Raw genomic sequence first — 16,377 nt, 5'->3', positions numbered from 1 at the left:
AAAAGAGAGGTTTACCTCAGCACCTGTACTAGTCCAACCTGATGTCTCTCAGCCTTTTATTGTTGAAGTCGATGCGTCAGAGGTGGGAGTGGGGGCGGTGCTGTCTCAGGGTCCGTCTCCTGGCAAATGGCGTCCTTGTGCTTTCTTTTCTAAAAAACTATCTGCAGCAGAGAAGAACTATGATATTGGCAATAGGGAACTATTAGCTATTAAACTTGCGTTTGAGGAGTGGCGTCACTTTTTAGAGGGGGCAGTCCACCCCATCACTCTGATTACGGACCACAAAAAACTTCTGTACCTCGAATCAGCTAAGCGTCTCACCCCTAGACAGGCTAGGTGGTCGCTATTTTTTACTAGGTTTAACTTTGTGATTACCTATCGTCCTGGGGCAAAGAATACCAAGGCTGATGCACTATCTCGTTGTTTCCCTGGAGGGGGTAATGTGAGTGATCGGGTGCCCATTCTTCAAAGAGGAGTGGTTGTTTCTGCGGTACACTCTGTTCTGGAGGGGAAGGTGTTAGAGGCCCAGGGGGACGTCCCGGTCTCTTGCCCCTCAGAGAAATTGTTTGTACCGTTGAAGCTACGTTTCGAATTATTAAAGGAACATCATAATTCGGCACTTGCTGGGCACCCGGGTAGTAAAGCAACCTTGGAGCTATTGTCTCGTCGTTTTTGGTGGCCAAGGTTGCATCAGGATGTATTGGATTTTGTGTCTTCTTGTTCTACCTGTGCGCGCGCAAAAGTTTCACATACACGTCCTGCAGGGTCTCTATTACCACTCGTCATTCCCAATAGACCGTGGACACATCTGTCAATGGATTTTATCACTGACTTACCTTTGTCTGCGGGTAAAACAGTTATTTTGGTAGTAGTGGACAGGTTTAGCAAAATGGTACACTTCATTGCGTTACCCGCACTACCTAATGCTAAGACTTTTGCTCAGGTATTCGTCAGTGAAATCGTGAAGCTTCACGGGGTCCCCTCCGATGTTGTTTCGGATCGGGGTACCCAGTTTATTTCTAAATTTTGGAAAGCTTTTTGTTCCCGTTTGGGGGTACACTTGTCCTTTTCCTCAGCTTTCCATACTCAGTCGAATGGACAGACTGAGCGTACCAACCAAAACCTGGAGACATACTGTATCTAAGATGTTTTGTGTCTGAAAACCAAGAGTTGTGGTCATCATATTCACCGTTAGCTGAGTTTGCCATAAATAATCGCCAGTGGCAAGTCACCATTTCTTGGTGCATATGGTTTTCATCCCCAATTCTGTACTTTCAAAGAGGGGGGGTCTTCTGGGGTTCCCGAAGAGGAACGGTTTTCGTCATCTCTTTCATCGGTTTGGCAGAAGGTGCAAGCTAACTTGAAAAATATGGGAGGTAAATACAAATGCATGCCTGAAAAGAGACGGTCGCCAGGTCCGGACCTAGGAGTGAATGACTATGTGTGGTTGTCTACTAGGAATATTAAATTGAAGGTTCCCTCTTGGAAACTGGGTCCTAGGTTTATTGGCCCTTACAAAATTGTAGCCATCATCAACCCCGTGGCTTTTCGCCTGGAGTTACCTCAGACTTTTAAAATCCATAATGTTTTTCATAAGTCGTTACTCAAAAAATATGTTCCACCTCTAGAACCGTCACCGCTGCCACCCCCTCCTGTTGTCGTGGATGGTAATCTAGAATTTCAGATATCCAAAATTGTTAATTCTCGTCGGGTCCGCCGCTCTCTTCAATATCTGGTGCATTGGAGAGGTTACGGTCCCGAGGAAAGAATGTGGGTTCCTGCGTCTGAGGTAAACGCCGACTGGCTAGTTCGGGTTTTTCATGCCTCTCATCCTGAGACACCTGGTCCTGAGTGTCCGGAGGCCCCTCGTAGAGAGGGGGGTACTGTCACGAGGGTGTCAAGAAGCACGCCTGACTCCGTTATACCCGGGGTCAGGAAGTCGCAGCGGTTGGCTGCATGCTCTATGTAAGATAGGGCTGTTTCCTTATGGTAGCTTTCTGGGTTTGCTTTGCAAACCCTTTTGGCTCACTCAGGGATCCGTAGCTCCTTCTCCTCAGCTGTTCCTTGTCCAGCACTCCCAACCTCCTTATATTCCCCTCTCACACTTCTCTGGTTATCAGATATAGAGCTTCCTGCCTGGACATCTATTCTGACCCTCTGGAGCTGTGTTGCTGCATTCTCTGGTAGTTGGTCCAGAACGCTACCATCCGGATCCCTGTTGGACCTTTGTGGTCTATTGTGGTCACCCACCTGGGTGTATGTGTTTGTCTGTTTTGTCTGTCCTCTCCCTGGTGTTTCCCTCTTAGTGTCAGTGGTGCGGACTAGCGATCCCACCGGCCCGTTCACTATCTAGGGCTCATTTTAGGGAAAGCCAGGGTTTAGGCACGTGATCGCCGCACGGGTGAGGAACCCGTCTAGGGACGTCAGGGCAGTCAGGTGCCAGCCGCAAGGTGAGTTAGGGGTCACCACCTTTCCCTCTCCCTTGGGCAGGGCTTTCCCTTTTTCCTCCCTGTGCGTGACGCCGGTCATTACACCAGGTGAGATGCTTCCAGATCTGGGATATCAACCTTCCAACGCTCAAAGGAGCGACAGAGCGGCGATTCTTGCATTTTCATAATTTCAACATAGAATGATGAGATAGGTTTATAAGGTTATTTCAACCTAGCCACAGATTCAATGGGGCCACATTTCAAACACAAGGATAAGGATTTGAATTGGGCCTCACAGGCGTGTCTCAGCTGGAGGTACCGATAGAAACATGTATGGGGAAAATTGTATTCCCTACGAAGGCTCTCAAATGAACAGAAGACCCCATCCACATATAATTAGGTAAGGTACTTCACACCCTTTTGGGGCCAAAATTCATAATCAGAAAGATGGAACAATTCTTGCAACTGTCTGTTGCGCCACAATGGTATATACGGGGACCAAGTATCACTCCCCTCACCCTCAATGTGCGTAACCACAAACTGCTTCCAAGCCATCCCCACTGCAGCCATCGCTTCAGTGTAATGCAAGGCTGAGGCCACTCCCTCCCGATACACCAGGTTGGCCAATGCCTCATAGAAACCCACCAGAACCGCCTCTAGCACCACTGCAGGGTTATTGGCATCAGCCCTAATCCACCAAGAGGCATACACTAATTGGGCCGCGATTTAGTGCATATACATATCTGATAATCTCAAACCCCCTTGATTATATAAGGCTTTCAAAGATTTTCTAGCAATGCGAGGGGCATGGTTTTTCCACAAAAACGGGGAAAGAATCTTATCTAGAGAATCAAAGTGGATATGGGGGATCTTCGTAGGAGCTGCTCTGTAAAGATATTGAAGTTTCGGTAACAGTGCCATTTTTATCATATTCGCTCTACCTATTAATGTCAGTGGCAGATTTTCCCAAGCTTCCAGTTTACGCGTAATATACTCCATGGTGGGCACTATATTAAGCCGATAAAACTGCCTGTGATCCCTGTGTATTCTAATCCCCAAATAGACAAAACATTCAACTACTCTCAAAGTGACAAGGGTGTTATATCTTGGGGGTCCATTTCAATACCATATTCAGGGAAAAAAATTTCAAGTAATTGAAAACAAGAGACCTTTTCACTTTATTATTAAGTCCCCTGACGTTCCAGGAGATAAAGTTACAGCACGCCATCATGTAATAGGGCTGACCACATGTATCACAAGAATCCCAGGACATCCAGGCCATTCACGCGTCCACACACACCACAAGACAACAGACAAACGTACATAACAAATAGTAACACTTAACAGTAGCAATGTTAAGCATATCCCCCCCCACCCTGCCCAGACCACCCCAACCTATCTGAGCCTCTCATCCCAAACATAAGGCTAGTAATCCTTGCTAAATCGAAGAGACCCAAAAAACATATACTAAACAGTGCCCAATTGTAGACCTGAGAACATATAAAACTACAGTAAGGGAAGACGTTCAGACTATCTTCAGCTCCCGCAGATAATGTGGACATCCATGCGGTGCACCAAGACATTAAGGCCTAGTGGGCCCTAGAAGCTTAGCCTCTTCCGTCTAGTCAGTGCGAGGCCTCCTCTAGAATAGTGAAGAATTTAACAGAATCGCCATCCTGGATCCTTAAGCGAGCTGGATACAACATGGCATAACGGAGGCCCTTCTCCCTCAGGCGAGCCTTCACCGCAGAGAACTGGCGTCGCATTTTTTGGACCTCTGACGAAAAGTCCGGATAGAACGAGATCCTGGAGTTTTCAAATCTAATATCCTGTATCTGACGAGCAGCCGCCAGGATAGTATCACGGTCCTGATAATTCAGAACTTTCAATATGAAGGTGCGGACCGGAGCCCCAGGCGGCAAGGGTTTGGTAGGTATTCTGTGCGCTCTCTCAACAACAAATGTGGTGGAAAGATCTATGGGGTCCAGACATTTTTTAATAAGCTGCTCTGCAAAGATCTCAGGTGACTGACCCTTAGCCCTCTCAGGTAGGTCCATAATACGTATGTTGTTTCGCCGATTACGGTTTTCGGCATCATCCACCTTTGCTTGCAGGGCCTTCACTTGTTGCTGCAGGGCTCTGACGTGATTTTCTCCCAAATGGGCCACATCCTCCACCTTGCCCAATCTCCTCTCCACCTCAATGGTTCTGTCACAGATTTTATTGATGTCATGTCTAAGATAGGTGAGGTCAGACAGTAAGTGGTCTATTTTAACTGTGAGGGTGGACTGACACTGCGTGATAGCAGACATTATTTTACTCAAGTCAATCGCCTCTTGGTCAGGCGAAGTATCAAGACCCTTGTCTTTGGTTTGACACATGACATCCACCATTAATTTAGGAGGAAGGGGCCCACCAGAAACACCCGTCTTGCGGCCCATGTATATACAGCTTGAAATAGGGTGGCAGAAGAGGGCTGTCACCCCTCGGGCCCAAGTGGAGCAGGTGATCTCTAGGTCAGACAGTCCGAGGACCCACGGAAGGGAATGCGCCAAACAAAAGGGACCCCGCCAGACCCAAGGTCCTCAGTAGTAAGAAAAAAACAGTCAATGTGGTGTAGAATCCCTGGTGTAGAAGGCTTATATTAAGTAGATTCAGGTAGGGACCCAGAGTATTGAGATTAGGGCCACTGGTCAGCCCCACTGGTCCACAGCCCCTCTCACAGACCAGGATCCAGCAGCTCTGCGTCCTCCTCAGCCAGCAACAACTCAGACAGGTCTCAGCCTGCACGCCCGACCTGTGTCCTGTAACAGCGCCGCCGTGATCCCCAGCAAGCCGCAACTCGGAGATCCAGGGGCACCACGAGGAAGGAGCAGGGGAATCGACCTACCCGCTCAATAGCAGGCGCAGACCCGCGGTCCCCGGAGAAAAGACAAGTGCTGACAGTCGGAGACACTAGAATCCAAGATGGCACCGGAACATGCAGAGCAGAGGCAGGTAATAGACTTAACCTGGTGCCGAGACTCAGGAAACTAAAAATATAGCCCCCAGACAGCTCCGCTTCACATGGATAGGGGAGACCAGCTCTTAAACGTGGATACTAGCATGGATGGCCAGGATAAACAGAGGATGATGGAGGAGCCGATGCCAGAAGCGTCCTCACTCCATGACAGTTAGGCCATGCCCCCCCCCCCCCCGAGGCTCAACATTTTTAATGAAGACCAATTGAAAACTGATTGTTAGCTCAAAATGAGTACAACGTAATAATGAAAAAAACTTGACCGCACCACATAGCCTGAGCGGGGCCGGTCTCCTTAGGAACTATAGGGTCCGGCCTGTAAGGAGGAACCTATTGGATACTGGACATTTCTCAATAATAGACCTTGAGCCCCATACTTGCTGGGCGGGGCCAGTCTTCTTAGGAAATTTAGGGCCCAACCTTTGAGGTGAGGAGGAGCCTGGAGGGCACTGGCCCCATACTCGCTGGGTGGGGCCGGTCTCCATGGTAACTGTCGGTCACGCTTGTTAGGTGAGGAGGAGCCTGGATATTTCTCATTAATAGGCCCCATACCTGCTGGGCGGGGTAAGTCTCTATGGTGACTATAGGGTCCAGCCGGTGAAGTGAGGAGGAGCCTGGAGGACACTGGACATTTCTCATTAATAGGATTTATAATGTGTAATGGAGGAGAATCTCCAGAGGTGACATGTCTGAGCTCTCCACCACACTGTCTCCTCACAGCTCATCTTACCTGCAGGCTGGAGGAATGGCTGATACCAGAGAGAACAAGAGCCCTGACTACCGACCAGGACCTGCCCAGTATCTGCTGCTGGGTAATGCCTACAATGTATGGGCTCTGGAGAGGTCTAGGACACTTTATGAGGTGATGTTCTGATTTGGAGGCTGAAGGACTTTTCCTACAAGTTCTGTGAGGGATCAGATTAGGGTCCATTCACACGTCCGTTGTTTCTTTCCTGATCTGTTCCGTTTTTTGCTGAACAGATCTGGACCAGATCTGGACCCATTCATTTTCAATGGGTCCTTAAAAAAAAATCTGACATTGAGCTGTCCGTTTTTTTTCAGGACCCATTGAAAATGAATGGGTCCAGATCTGGTCCAGATCTGTTCAGCAAAAAACGGAACAGATCAGGAAAGAAACAACGGACGTGTGAATAAGGCCTTAAACATTAGTTCTCAGAAGGAATTGGGGGCGGGGCTAGATTCTGTCAGAAGCCCCTTCAGTTTAGAATGTACTGTGAGAGCTAAAGGACCTGTGATGATGTCACTGTCATGTGATCAGTGTAGGGGCGGAGCTAGCAAGCAGAGTCACTGATCACATGACGGTGACGTCACCCCAGGTCCTTCAGCTCTGGCAGTGCAGCAGATACTGGGCAGGTCCTGGTCGGTAGTCAGGGCTCTTGTTCTCTCTGGTATCAGCCATTCCTCCAGCCTGCAGGTAAGATGAGCTGTGAGGAGACAGTGTGGTGGAGAGCTCAGACATGTCACCTCTGGAGATTCTCCTCCATTACACACAAGGAATCCTTCTCCGCTCCTCAGCTTAGTATGATGGGGGGAGGAGTAGTGGGGATAGTGGGGGTTGTCATCATTCTGTGCTAGAGGAGAGAATCTGCTCCATGTGAATGAGGTTTCCTTTCCCAGGAGCTTAGATACACCCGGAGCTCATTTCTTTTTTCCTTTTTTTTGGAGGAGGATGAAGAAAACCAGCAATACGAGCCTTCTCCTGAATGAGCCACCAAGGATGGACAGGAAGGAGATCAGCAGAAGAATATTAGACCTCACCTTGGAGATCATCTCCCTGCTGAGCGGAGAGGTAAACTTTTCTAGATTTCTCTCCTCTTTATTGTATTCTGTAACAAGTCAGACATCGGGAAGGAGAATCCATCATAGGAAGTGATAGGAAGAGTCCAGGGTCCTGGAGAAAACGGCCTCCAGACCTTCCAAGTGATGGAGAACCTGAAGATCAGCCCCCAGTATGGTGAGTGATGTGTCATGTGACCAGTGACCAATAGTCTTGTTGTAGGAGCCATGAGAAGGTAAGTAGGCACGTTGTACCCAGGAGGAAAGGGCCGGAGGAAAGCACATGGCCCCTGAAGGGTTTATTCCCTAAGTGTCTCTCTCCATCCACAGGAGTACACAATAGTGAAGAAGACATCGGGGGACTGTGTGACTCCCATCATCCATCTCCAGGAGTCAGGAGGGCGGAGCAGGACACCTCACCCCATCACAGAGCCTCCCCCTACCCCCCTGATACATGAGCAGAAGATCCTAGAACTCACCCACAAGATGATGGAGCTGCTGACTGGAGAGGTGACACTGCTGGGAATGCTGGGAAATTCTCCAGTAACAGCACTGGAGGGGTCTGGGTGATGACGGTGTCATTGTGTTGTCAGGTTCCTGTAAGGTGTCAGGATGTCACTGTCTATTTCTCCATGGAGGAGTGGGAGTATATAGAAGGACACAAGGATCTGTACAAGGAGGCCATGATGGAGGAGCACCAGCCTCTTATATCACAAGGTAAGAGCCGTCATGTGCAGTGTATACACGTGTGTGCAGTGACATGTAATGGAGGAGCACCAGCCTCTTATATCACAAGGTAAGAGCCGTCATGTGCAGTGTATACACGTGTGTGCAGTGACATGTAATGGAGGAGCACCAGCCTCTTATATCACAAGGTAAGAGCCGTCATGTGCAGTGTATACACGTGTGTGCAGTGACATGTAATGGAGGAGCACCAGCCTCTTATATCACAAGGTAAGACCCGTCATGTGCAGTGTATACACGTGTGTGCAGTGACATGTAATGGAGGAGCACCAGCCTCTTATATCACAAGGTAAGACCCGTCATGTGCAGTGTATACACGTGTGTGCAGTGACATGTAATGGAGGAGCATCAGCCTCTTATATCACAAGGTAAGACCGGTCATGTGCAGTGTATACACGTGTGTGCAGTGACATGTAATGGAGGAGCACCAGCCTCTTATATCACAAGGTAAGAGCCGTCATGTGCAGTGTATACACGTGTGTGCAGTAACATGTAATGGAGGAGCATCAGCCTCTTATATCACAAGGTAAGACCCGTCATGTGCAGTGTATACACGTGTGTGCAGTGACATGTAATGGAGGAGCATCAGCCTCTTATATCACAAGGTAAGACCCGTCATGTGCAGTGTATACACGTGTGTGCAGTGACATATAATGGAGGAGCTCCACAGACTCTTTACCCATCACGTTAGGTCCCTGCATTTCCTTATAAGTCAGATATATTAATAGGCTCCATTGACCTGAAGGATCTCAGGAGGTTCCTGCTGGATTCATTCTCCTCCAGGAGCTTCTGGGAATGTCTGGGGCAGATGCCCCTTTTTGAAGCAGCAGATGATTGGTGAGCTCTTCATTACCTTCGTGGTCCAGTTATTAGGGAAGGAGGAGGGGATCCATCGTCTGTCTCTCCTGGATGACTCGGTGGATTTCTTTAATGTGGCCTTCTGTGTCTTCCACCCTGAGGCCGTGGTTCGTCTGCCCGCAGTGGTTCAGGCCCTGAGGTAGTGAGTTGCTTCTCAGCCACAGTTTTGTAACTCCCTTGTGGTGGCCGTTCTCAGTCTCAGATCTGCAGTCACTCAGTGGCGCCTCCTGGGTTTGCCTTGCACCTCCTCATTTAAAGGGGTTGTCTGCTGCTTTTTTCTGATGAGCTGTCCTCAGGATAGGTCCTCAATATTCGAACCACGGCGGTCCGACACCCGGCACCCCCGCCGATCAGCCGTTTAAAGAGAAGGCAGCTCTCATACGAGCGCTGCCTTCTCTGCTCTGTTTTCCTGATCTCCACAGCAATAGCAGCGACGAGCAGTGTAATTACAAGCATGGCGTCCCCATTCACTGCTATGGGACGGCTCCATCTGTTCAAGTGATGACTACAGAGCCCCTGCCGATCTGATATTGATGACCTATCCTGAGCATAGGTCATCAATAGCAAAAAAGCGGACAACTCCTTTAACGCAGTGTCCCAAAATCGCACACATAACACACCCAGCCACAAGGGGTCGCTCTGGCACTCCCTGCACCCATAACTTTGGATGTGACTGTAAGGGGAAACTCTGCATCCACACTCGCCTACGTTAAAGGCTACCAAAGAATTAAGCGACCCCCCCCCCCCTTCCCCTCCAAACACGTCCTCACATCCACACGCCACGGAGCCACCATCCGTCAGCTGCACCGCAGTTAGAATGCCTCGTATCTGCCCCTGTCCTGCTGTTTCGGGCAAGTGCAGGCATCGCTCCATTCTCCCTGTATGTCCTGGGACTAATGAACTCCTTCCAGCTCTATGTGAGTTAGGGCTCATTCAGACGACCGTATGCTGTCCGCAAAAAAAGTGGATCCGTTTTTTTGCGGATTAGATGCCATCCCATTTACTTCTATGAGGCCCTTTTCTTCCATTGCACGGCTCGGCAAAAAAAAAAAGAAACATGTCCTATACTTGTCAGTAAAAATCAGGTCACGGCCCTATTGAAGTCTATGGATCAGCAATAAAACGGAAGGCAATGTTTTTTTTTTTTTTTTTGCAGACATGCTGAACTGTTCCCAAAAAACGGATCTGCATAAAGCTGATTGAGCCCTTAACCTTTTCCTCCTGCCCCTGTCCAGGCGCTGGTTAGGTTGCCGATCGTCCTCCCTATTTAGCTGGGATGTAGATCCACCTCCTCGTCTGAGCTTTTGAGGTGATCTCTTCTGAATTCCCATGTACCGAACCTTGTTTGTCCACCAATTCTGCTCCTCGCCGCCTGCCCAGACCTTGGAACTGTGACCTGGACTACACTCGTACTCAGCCTGTCCTGACCTTGGAACTGCTATTTGCAATATGCAAGTACTCGGCCTGTCTGTATTTTGGACTGTGTTCAGACTACACTTTTTTGCCTGCGTCCTTGGTGCTTTGCACCGGTGTCTCTGAACCCCGTGGGTTAGCAGCCAGCTATACCAGGAGGTACTTCAAGAGGTAGCGGCCTGGTTGGTTCCTTGCGGCAAAGTCTGGATCCCTGTATTGGGTGAATACCAGGGAACTGCCAGAACAAAGCCCTTAGATTTTGTCCTAAGCCTTGGCCCACAACGGTCTCACAGGAACACACTCAATGTAAACTTGGCCAGACCTATAGCTAGGCGTACCGCCACGTTCTGACCCTGGTTGTCAGTTCATGATACATATTTAGGGGTTCAGGCTCAGCCCCTTTGCCCTCCCAAGTCATATGGGTAATTGTATACACAAAAGTCACCAGTTCTATGATTTACAGAGAATTTTGGTGGATTATTCTAAACATGGGTTATGGCTGTGAATTTTCTACTCTGAAAGGGGTTTTCTGAGTTTTTGTCACTGATGACCTATCCTCCTATATTTATGACACTCCACACCGAGTGGAGCCAAAACATCCCCTTTTATAAACTCCTTCCAGGAATAGTGTAGGGTCAGTTATAAGTGTTGTCACGTTCCCAACCGCCATCAGTGCCCCACACAGTGAAGAAACATTATGGCGTACAGGACATGACATAAGGTGGAATAGACAGAACAGGAGGTGGACAGATTCAAGCTCAGCAGACGGAGGGCAATGAGTAAAAGGAATCCCATAGTAACTGCCTCAGATACAAGTCGGTCAGGATGGGAGCTACCTGCATCTTTCCCACTTCAGGGGAGGTAGAATACGGCTCAGGAGGAGGATTCTCACCATGGGAGGGAGTTAAGAGACATTCTCCTCACTTTAGTGAACATAGCCCAGGTCTACAGACAAGAGGAGACCAGCTTCTAAGGCAGGTCCTGTAAGTTGCTCGGTGCGGCCTCCATGGATCGTCTTATTTTTCCAGCAAATCCCACAGATGAAGCTCGAATTGAGATCTGGGAATCTGAAGCCAAAGTTCCCAGAAATAACATTGCCCCGAGCATTGCACTACCTCCGGCAGCTTAATTTTTTCCTATTGTGCACCTGGCACCTAGTACTGTCTGTTCCCAAGGTAAGTAATGCGCACCCACCTGGCCATCCACATAATACCCGGAACCTCATTCCATTTCTTCCCCAGGTAAGTGACACACATGGTCCTGTCTGTCCACATGACTGGTCGCTCTGGAGATGATTTGACCCAGTACTCTGCACATCTTGTTTTGGCCCTAAAGTCGGACAGATCCTTACTCTTACCCATTTCCTGGAAAAAATATACACTGCTCAACAAAAATAAAGGGAACACTTAAACAACACAATGTAACTCCAAGTCAATCACACTTCTGTGAAATCAAACTGTCCACTTAGGAAGCAACACTGAGTGACAATCAATTTCACATGCTGTTGTGCAAATGGGATAGACAACAGGTGGAAATTATAGGCAATTAGCAAGACACCCCCAATAAAGGAGTGGTTCTGCAGGTGGTGACCACAGACCATTTCTCAGTTCCTATGCTTCCTGGCTGATGTTTTGGTCACTTTTGAATGCTGTTGGTGCTTTCACTCTAGTGGTAGCATGAGACGGAGTCTACAACCCACACAAGTGGCTCAGGTAGTGCAGCTTATCCAGGATGGCACATCAATGCCGGGCATATAGCTTGCTGCTTTTCCAAGGCTGCTATTTCAAGTGCTGCTTGTATAAGTGCATTGGAGATATTCAGGAGACTAACAGTCTAACTCAGAGTTTTTCCACTGTAGCAGATCTTCAGTGGTGTTTCTGGTGAATACTCAGACACTGTGTTTCAAAAGAGGTAAGGAATTTGCTAGACACAGTATCTCTATTGTCTGATTGCAAATGAGCATAGGCAAGTAAGGTGTTAATTTGCTGTTGGGGGAGGAGCCTTTGTGGGAGTGTGTGTAATGTGTATATATATATCCACACAGTATTAGCTTGCTAATTATAGCTTGCTGCTTTTCCAAGGCTGCTATTTCAAGCGCTGCTTGTTATAAGTGCATTGGAGATACTCAGGAGGTAATCTGGAGGTGGTTACAATCTAAACAAGTAAGATTTGTTTGTTTAAAATCTTTCCCCTCTTTACGATGGCAGATCTGGTTCTGTGCAGGAATTGTTGTGCTTTTATTTCAGGTTCCACTCTTCAAAGGTTTGGATACTGTCTGATCTGTAGACAGCTCTCCATAATGCAGCAGGAAATACCTTTTTGAAATATGAGATTTTTAAATTAACCACTAAACAAACTCAGGCTGAGAACATTGCAATGCCACTGCCACAGAGGCCCCCTAGAAATGGAAGATGGGTTACTGTAGGTTCTGGTAGACTGAGAGTTGTGGATAGAAGGCATGTCCCACAGTCTGTAGCTCTCCATAATTCATTGCAGCACTTTCAGAGTGCAAGAGCAACATGGAGGATGGCTCAAGCACAGTGGGTGAGAAACAATCATCTCCCATGCCTAAAGTATGTAAGACTGCAGCCAAAGACAAAAAGGAGAAGGTGAGGATTGATAGTAAGCAGCTGTTGGTGGGCGATTCCATCATAAGAGGTGTGAAGTTTGAGGAGAAGGGTGTTGTGAGATGTCTCCCTGGTGCTACCGCTAGCAGGGATAGACGACGGATCCTAAATATTGTTAGGCAAGCAAAGCAGGAAAGGGAAGTGGATGTTATTTTCCATCTTGGGACAAACGATCTGGCTTGCAATGAGGTTTCAAAGGTGAAAGAAGCTTTTCATACACTTGGAAAGGATATACGGGAGGTTGCATCAACTGTTTCATTCTCTGCAGTTTTGCCTGTGCATAACCTTCAGCATGAAAGGAAGATGCGCATTAAGGAATTCACTGTATGGCTTGGTGAATGGTGTCTGAACCAAGGGTTTGGCTTTGTGTCTCATGATAGCTCTTGTTGGAATGGAAAAGAACTGTACAAGAAAGATGGTTTGCATCTTTCTCTCAAGGGAACGAATGTCCTCGGTGAACAGTTCCAAGTATTTGCTAAGAAGCATTTAAACTAGGAAAGGGGGGCAAAAGAGTGATAATCCAGCAGTCCGACTGCCCCCCGGAACAATGCCAGAAGAGGCCAGTAGCACAAAGGTTAAGAAATGACAAGCTCAGAGTCTTGTCTACAAATGCTCGCAGTCTAGGGAATAAGATCAATGAGCTTGAGGCTATAATGGCATCTGAGAATATAGATGTAGTGGCTGTTACTGAGACGTGGTTCAAGGGGAGTAATGACTGGGATATATCAATACCAGGGTTCTCTCTATACAGGAAAGACAGAGAAGGCAAGAAGGGGGGAGGGGTGGCCCTGAATGTGAAAGATAGCATAAAATCTAATTTGATACAAGTTAGCGAGAACAATTTAGAGTCAGTTTGGGTTACCTTGCAGCTTGATAATCATAAGGTAACTCGTGTAGGTGTGATATATAGACCACCTAGCCAAGTCAAAGAATTAGATGATCTACTAGTTGAGGAAATAGCTAAAATGACATTGAAGGGGGAAGTTATCATTATGGGAGACTTCAATCTTCCAGATGTAAACTGGAAAACCAAAATAGCTAGTTCTGCCAGGAGTACAGATATTCTAAATTCCCTACTGGGATTATCTCTACAGCAAGTAGTGGAGGAGCCAACCCGGAAGGAGGCCATTTTAGATTTAGTATTCACAAATGGGAATTTGGTATATGATATTACTGTAGGGGAAAGCTTGGGATCTAGTGATCACCAGTCAGTGTGGTTTACTATAAGTACAGTGACTGAGTCACACCACACAAAAACAAAAGTTTTAGATTTTAGAAAAATTGACTTTTCTAAAATTAGATTAGTGGTATACGAGTCCCTAGCAGACTGGAACAGTTTAATTGGAGTCCAGGAGAAATGGAACTACTTAAAAGTGGCACTATTGAAGGCAACAGAAGATTGCATTAGGCTTGTCAGTAAAAGCAAAAAAAGGAAGAGACCACTGTGGTACTCAGCAGAAGTGGCCAAAATCATTAAAAACAAAAAGATAGCATTTAGGAATTATAAAAAAAAAAAAAAACGAGGATGACAGACAAATTTATAAGATTAGGCAGAGAGAGGCCAAACAAGTTATAAGAGCTTCTAAAGCACAGGCAGAAGAGAAATTAGCTCAGTCAGGGAAAAAAGGTGATAAGGCATTCTTCAGATACATAAAAGAAAAAAGGAAACTAAAACAAGGAATTACCAAATTAAAAACTAAAGAAGGAAGGTATATGGAAGAAGATAAAGAACTAGCTGACTGCCTCAATGAATACTTCTGTTCAGTTTTTACAAAGGAAAATGAAGGAGAAGGACCTCAGTTGGGAAAGAAGACTAATGAATCTTTTGACGCATGTGTCTTTACAGAGGTTCTAAGTCAACTGTCTAAAATTAATACAAATAAGTCACAGGGGCCTGATGGGATACACCCAAAGCTATTAAAAGAGCTCAGCGGTGAACTAGCAAAACCATTAACAGATTTATTTAACCAATCACTGGCAACAGGAGTCGTCCCAGAAGATTGGAAATTAGCAAATGTTGTGCCCATTCACAAGAAAGGTAGTAGGGAGGAATCGGGCAACTATAGGCCAGTAAGCCTGACATCAATAGTGGGGAAATTAATGGAAACCATACTTAAGGAGAGTATTGTGGACCATCTAAAATCCCATGGATTGAAAGATGAAAAACAGCATGGGTTTACTTCAGGGAGATCATGTCAAACTAATCTTATTGATTTTTTTGATTGGGTGACTAAAATAATAGATGGAGGAGGTGCAGTAGACATCGCTTATCTAGACTTTAGTAAGGCTTTTGATACTGTCCCACATAGAAGGCTTATCAATAAAGTGCAGTCATTGGGCTTGGACTCCCATATTGTTGAATGGATTAGGCAGTGGCTGAGGGACAGGCAACAGAAGGTTGTAGTCAATGGAGTATATTCAGACCAAGGTCTTGTTACCAGTGGGGTACCTCAGGGATCTGTTCTGGGACCCATATTGTTTAATATCTTTATCAGCGAAATTGCAGAAGGCCTCAATGGTAAGGTGTGTCTTTTTGCTGATGACACAAAGATTTGTAACAGGGTTGATGTTTCTGGAGGAATACACCAAATGGAAAAGGACTTAGGAAAACTAGAGGAATGGTCAAAAATCTGGCAACTAAAATTTAATGTTGATAAGTGCAACATAATGCAGCTGGGGCGTAAAAACCCAAGAGCAGAATATAAAATCAGTGATAAAGTCCTAACCTCAGTATCTGAGGAAAGGGATTTAGGGATCATTATTTCAGAAGACTTAAAGGTAGGCAGACAATGTCACAGAGCAGCAGGAAATGCTAGCAGAATGCTTGGGTGTATAGCAAGAGGAATTACCAGTAGAAAGAGGGAGATGCTCATGCCGCTCTACAGAGCACTAGTGAGACCTCATTTGGAGTATTGTGCTCAGTACTGGAGACCATATCTCCAGAAGGATATTGATACTTTGGAGAGAGTTCAGAGAAGAGCGACTAAACTGGTACATGGATTGCAGGATAAAACTTACCAGGAAAGATTAAAGGACCTTAACATGTATAGCTTGGAAGAAAGACGAGACAGAGGGGATATGATAGAAACTTTTAAATACATAAAGGTAAAAGAGGAAAGAATATTTAAAAGAAGAAAAACTGCTACAAGAGGACATAGTTTTAAATTAGAGGGGCAAAGGTTTAAAAGTAATATCAGGAAGTATTACTTTACTGAGAGAGTAGTGGATGCATGGAATAGCCTTCCTGCAGAAGTGGCAGCTGCAAATACTGTGGAGGAGTTTAAGCATGCATGGGATAGGCATAAGGCCATCCTTCATATAAGATAGGGCCAGGGGCTATCCATAGTATTTAGTATATTGGGCAGACTAGATGGGCCAAATGGTTCTTATCTGCCGACACATTCTATGTTTCTAATGCGAGCTGTGGCAAGAAGGTTTGCTGTGTCTGTCAGCGTAGTGTCCAGAGCATGGAGGCGCTACCAGGAGACAG

This window comes from Bufo bufo, chromosome 2 (assembly GCF_905171765.1).
Source record: "Bufo bufo chromosome 2, aBufBuf1.1, whole genome shotgun sequence".
In the NCBI taxonomy this organism is placed as follows: Eukaryota; Metazoa; Chordata; class Amphibia; order Anura; family Bufonidae; genus Bufo; species Bufo bufo.
Note: the sequence above shows the minus strand (reverse complement) of the source record.